A 6,000-nucleotide genomic window follows, 5' to 3' on the forward strand; every position below is an offset into this window, starting at 1 on the left:
AACGGGAGGTACGTCTATATGGGGGATATACCAAAACATGGACCTCTTTCATCACGAGCGTAAGCAAGATGTTTAATACCACCAAAGGACACAAAATGTCAAATTACAGCGAATTACCTTTGAAAATATAGACAAAATCTTGAAATTAATAAAAAACTGGAAGTAGCGTTATGGGGGGTCTATACCTAAAAGTGGAGCAATCCTGACGATTTTTTGGGAAAATTATCTTCTAGTTACTACTAGTTTACGGTTAAATTTTCAGATCGATATCTTGATTAGAAATATTTTTGTCGCTCTCTCCCATACAAGCTAAGCCACAGTGCGTAGGGGAGAAAATGCTAGGACCAGTAGGTGATCCTAAAAGACCAGTAGGCCTTCCTAAAAGACCAGTAGGTGTTCCTAAAAGACCAGTAGGTGTTCCTAAAAGACCAGTAGGCCTTCCTAAAAGACCAGTAGGTGTTCCTAAAAGACCAGTAGGTCTTCCTAAAAGACCAGTGGGTCTTCCTAAATGACCAGTAGGTCTTCATAAAAGACCAGTAGGTCTTCTTAAAAGACCAGTAGGTCTTCCTAAAAGACCAGTAGGCCTTGCTAAAAGACCATTAGGTGTTCCTAAAAGACCAGTAGGTCTTCCTAAAAGACCAGTAGGTGTTCCTAAAAGACCAGTAGGTCCTCTTAAAAACCGGTAGGTCTTCTTAAAAGACCGGTAGGCCTTCCTAAAAGACCAGTAGGTCTTCCTACAGACCAGTAAGTCTTCCTAAAAGACCAGGAGGTCTTCCTAAAAGACCAGGAGGTCTTCCTAAAAGAACAGGAGGTCTTCCTAAAAGACCAGTAGGTCTTCCTAAAAGACCAGGAGGTTTACCTAAAAGACAAGTAAGTACATCTTCCTTAAAGACCAGTAAGTCTTCCTAAAAGACCAGTAAATCTTCCTAAAAGAACAGTAGGTATTCCTAAAAGACCAGTAGGTCTTCTTAAAAGACCAGGAGGTATTCCTAAAAGACAAGTAAGTCTTCCTAAAAGACAAGTAGGACTTCCTAAAAGACCAGTAAGTCTTCCTAAAAGACCAGTAGGTCTTCCTAAAAGACCAGTAGGTCTTTCTAAAAGACCAGTAGGTCTTCCTAAAAGACCAGTAGGCCTTCCTAAAAGACCAGTAGGTCTTGCTAAAAGACCAGAAGGTCTTCCCAAAAGACCAGTAGGTCTTGCCAAAAGACCAGAAGGTCTTCCCAAAACACCAGTAGGTCTTCCTAAAAGACCAGTAGGTTTTCCTAAAAGACAAGTACATCTTCCTTAAAGACCAGTAAGTCTTCCTAAAAGACCAATAGGTCTTCTTGAAAGACCACTAGGTCTAAAAGACCTGTTTCAAAACAATTCCCTTAAGAGAGTAGACCGATGCTTCGATTTTGTGTAGGAGGTTCCCAAGTTCCTACTTAAAACTGACCTACGTCTGGAGAAAATATTAAAACTAGCAAAGTTTGGACCCGATCGGTTACGCCCTTCGAAAAGATACACCCACAATTTTAGGTAAAAAAAATTGAACGTTTGTGGGGGAAGTACCCGAAGGAGTAGACCGATTCTTCGATTTTGTGTAGGAGGTTCCCAAGTTAATACTTAAAACTGACCTACTTGTGGAGAAAATATTGAAACTAGCAAAGTTTGGACCCGATCGGTGACACCCTTCGAAAAGTTACACCCATCATTTTAGGGAAAAAATTTGAACTTTTGTGGGGAAGGTACCCCAAAGAGTTGACCGATTCTTCGATTTTGATCTAAGTTTGGACAAAATATTATGAGAACCACATTTTTGGACCAAATCAGTTGATCCGTTCGAAAGTTATCGTGAGCGTCAACCAGCCGGTCATACAGACAGACGGACGGACATGGCTAAATCGACTCTATATTGGGGTCTTAAATCAGTATTTCGATGAAGCACATAGTATCAATGTGTATGTACTCTCTTTAGCCTAAAGGATGATGGTATAAAAATATTATCGTTTTATTGGTGAGACTTTTGGTACGTAATTTTATTTTATTTTATGTTTGCTTGGTGTAGGAATCGAACACGGGCATTCAGCGTGCAAGGTGGGAGTCCATACCCTTCCCGCTATTTTACTAACAGAAAAATTATAAATCTTTTCGATCCTCAAAATGTCGTAAATTAAGCACAACCACATAACGAGTTCAAAATCCACATAATAAAGCGTTTTTAAATATTTGGAAATAATATTAATATTGTGAGGTAGTAAATTTAAAATAATATGAGCAACTATTAAATATAAACAAATTAAATTCTATTCTATTAAATTCTAAAACTTACCTTAATTCAAAGTTTTGACATAAATTCCACTGAAGAATATGCTGTAAATTTCTGATGAATTTGCAATAGATTACAAGAATTTACGATGCTGTTACACTTTTAATGGTATAATATTTTTCAACAATTTCCACTTTAGTTACAAAACTTTTGAATTTTATTTCAAAATTTCTTGTCGAATAGAAATTTTATTTTTAGTGTAATTACACACCAAATGTGGTATTAATACGTTAAGACTTCATTTTCAGATAAATATTTAACGATAACGACATGACAAAGAGGACTTTCATTTCCTCCTCTTTTCGGATTTTTATTTTTCGATTATTTGCTTCGGTAGCTATTGCTGCTGTTGTTGTTATTGTTGTTGGCACAGTTAAAGAAGTTTGAATTCGTAAATAATTAATTTGTTGTTGATAAGAAACTTTTTGCTGTTGTTGTCGGTCGGTCGATCGGTTGGTTGGTTGTTTGGCTAATAACGTTGTGATTTAAGATTAACGATAACACAGATTGTGTCTTTTGGGTTGGCTGAGTTTAGTGGGCCGTTAGCCTTTTTTGTTATTCGAAATTTCAATGCCAGGATAAAACGCAAAACAAATTTCGTTCATTACATTTCATTATTATGGGTATTTCAAAAAATTTCACTGAGACATATAAACACCATTCCATACAAATGCACGACGCACGCACAAACATTCATTCGCATAAATATGTATTGTATGTATGTATTTACAGATAAGAACCAAATGTTGGTTATACTCGTAATGTAGATTTGTATTGGTTTAATTAACACAATTATACGCGCAATGAGGCGAGACTTTGGAGGATGAACAATTCTTCTATAATTTTCATTAATGTATCCTTTTGGCTGTTATTGCTGTTGTTGTTATTGCTCCAACATACACGTACAAAACTTTCTATACCACAAAAACAAAATACACACATTACATCGTACAGCTGCTGATACAACAGATATCTGTGTGTTACAACATTCGAGAGTACAAGTGGCAGTAATAATTTATGAAATGTTTCCGTTTTCCGGGTACACAAGTCGCTTCATTTAACCAAGAAAAGAAAAGGTATCTACGCCCACTCACTCCCTTTTTCACTTAAACACACACTCGCTTAAACCCAGCAATTTGGTACTAGTGGCCTTTGGAAAGTCGTAAAAACTGACCTACTTGTGGAGAAAATATTGAAACTAGCAAAGTTTGGACCCGATCGGTGACACCCTTCGAAAAGTTACACCCATCATTTTAGGGAAAAAATTTGAACTTTTGTGGGGAAGGTACCCCAAAGAGTTGACCGATTCTTCGATTTTGATCTAAGTTTGGACAAAATATTATGAGAACCACATTTTTGGACCAAATCAGTTGATCCGTTCGAAAGTTATCGTGAGCGTCAACCAGCCGGTCATACAGACAGACGGACGGACATGGCTAAATCGACTCTATATTGGGGTCTTAAATCAGTATTTCGATGAAGCACATAGTATCAATGTGTATGTACTCTCTTTAGCCTAAAGGATGATGGTATAAAAATATTATCGTTTTATTGGTGAGACTTTTGGTACGTAATTTTATTTTATTTTATGTTTGCTTGGTGTAGGAATCGAACACGGGCATTCAGCGTGCAAGGTGGGAGTCCATACCCTTCCCGCTATTTTACTAACAGAAAAATTATAAATCTTTTCGATCCTCAAAATGTCGTAAATTAAGCACAACCACATAACGAGTTCAAAATCCACATAATAAAGCGTTTTTAAATATTTGGAAATAATATTAATATTGTGAGGTAGTAAATTTAAAATAATATGAGCAACTATTAAATATAAACAAATTAAATTCTATTCTATTAAATTCTAAAACTTACCTTAATTCAAAGTTTTGACATAAATTCCACTGAAGAATATGCTGTAAATTTCTGATGAATTTGCAATAGATTACAAGAATTTACGATGCTGTTACACTTTTAATAGTATAATATTTTTCAACAATTTCCACTTTAGTTACAAAACTTTTGAATTTTATTTCAAAATTTCTTGTCGAATAGAAATTTTATTTTTAGTGTAATTACACACCAAATGTGGTATTAATACGTTAAGACTTCATTTTCAGATAAATATTTAACGATAACGACATGACAAAGAGGACTTTCATTTCCTCCTCTTTTCGGATTTTTATTTTTCGATTATTTGCTTCGGTAGCTATTGCTGCTGTTGTTGTTATTGTTGTTGGCACAGTTAAAGAAGTTTGAATTCGTAAATAATTAATTTGTTGTTGATAAGAAACTTTTTGCTGTTGTTGTCGGTCGGTCGATCGGTTGGTTGGTTGTTTGGCTAATAACGTTGTGATTTAAGATTAACGATAACACAGATTGTGTCTTTTGGGTTGGCTGAGTTTAGTGGGCCGTTAGCCTTTTTTGTTATTCGAAATTTCAATGCCAGGATAAAACGCAAAACAAATTTCGTTCATTACATTTCATTATTATGGGTATTTCAAAAAATTTCACTGAGACATATAAACACCATTCCATACAAATGCACGACGCACGCACAAACATTCATTCGCATAAATATGTATTGTATGTATGTATTTACAGATAAGAACCAAATGTTGGTTATACTCGTAATGTAGATTTGTATTGGTTTAATTAACACAATTATACGCGCAATGAGGCGAGACTTTGGAGGATGAACAATTCTTCTATAATTTTCATTAATGTATCCTTTTGGCTGTTATTGCTGTTGTTGTTATTGCTCCAACATACACGTACAAAACTTTCTATACCACAAAAACAAAATACACACATTACATCGTACAGCTGCTGATACAACAGATATCTGTGTGTTACAACATTCGAGAGTACAAGTGGCAGTAATAATTTATGAAATGTTTCCGTTTTCCGGGTACACAAGTCGCTTCATTTAACCAAGAAAAGAAAAGGTATCTACGCCCACTCACTCCCTTTTTCACTTAAACACACACTCGCTTAAACCCAGCAATTTGGTACTAGTGGCCTTTGGAAAGTCGTAACACAATAACATCCAAAATAGCATCGGTTGGGACGAACGGTCCACAACGATGTTCTTAGAATTGTCGTTTTAAGTAGGTAAGTAGTAGATGACTTCGTATGGTCTTGCAACACAATGTACATATGTACGTACGTAAGTGTAGGTCAGTACTACTGTAGTAACAAAAACATGGCCTTAAGGCAAATTTTTCCAACCCAGATAAATGTCTTTATTAACAATTTAAGTTATTTTGTGTATTTTCTTAAATTCCATAAATTCATATTTTAAAAACAAAAATCTCCATTCTTTGTTTTTCTTCACAAGTAACGAATATTAACGTTCCACACAACACAATTCGCGAATAACGAACGTTACACGCGCTTCAATTACAAAACACGTACGTACGCTTTCAATTGACGTTAAGTACTGAATTCTTCTCAGGCGAAGTTGTTGATAAATGTCGTCGACAACAAAAACACCCCACCAGCACCACCACAACAACAACAACATAAACTCGCCAAATAAAGCCAACGGAAGAACGGACGAACAAACGAACGACCATCAACCAAAACGAAACAGGCAGCAGCAAATATCAGACACAACTCAGTTAGGCGGCCTCCCCCAAACCATAAACAATCGTAACAGAGGCAGCCAGCCAGTCAGCCAGCCATGCTTTAACATT

The 6,000-nt window shown here is 35.9% G+C and overlaps 1 protein-coding gene across 2 annotated transcripts in view; it reads right to left on the reverse strand.

Moving 5' to 3' along the window:
• The window catches only part of rdo (leucine-rich repeat domain-containing protein reduced ocelli), a 423,162-nt gene extending 417,416 nt beyond the window's left edge, over nt 1-5,746 (reverse strand). The window contains exon 1 of one of the 2 annotated variants that reach the window (XM_073971011.1): nt 4,178-5,746. The gene's annotated coding sequence lies outside the window, so the exon portion shown is untranslated. Of the gene's footprint in view, nt 1-2,311; nt 2,439-4,177 lie in introns of those variants that run through there. The other variant, XM_073971012.1, reaches the window with a different exon arrangement.
• Nucleotides 5,747-6,000: the final 254 nt, after the last annotated feature.

This window comes from Musca autumnalis, unplaced genomic scaffold (genome assembly GCF_047663935.1).
Source record: "Musca autumnalis isolate F117 unplaced genomic scaffold, ASM4766393v1 scaffold_2, whole genome shotgun sequence".
In the NCBI taxonomy this organism is placed as follows: Eukaryota; Metazoa; Arthropoda; class Insecta; order Diptera; family Muscidae; genus Musca; species Musca autumnalis.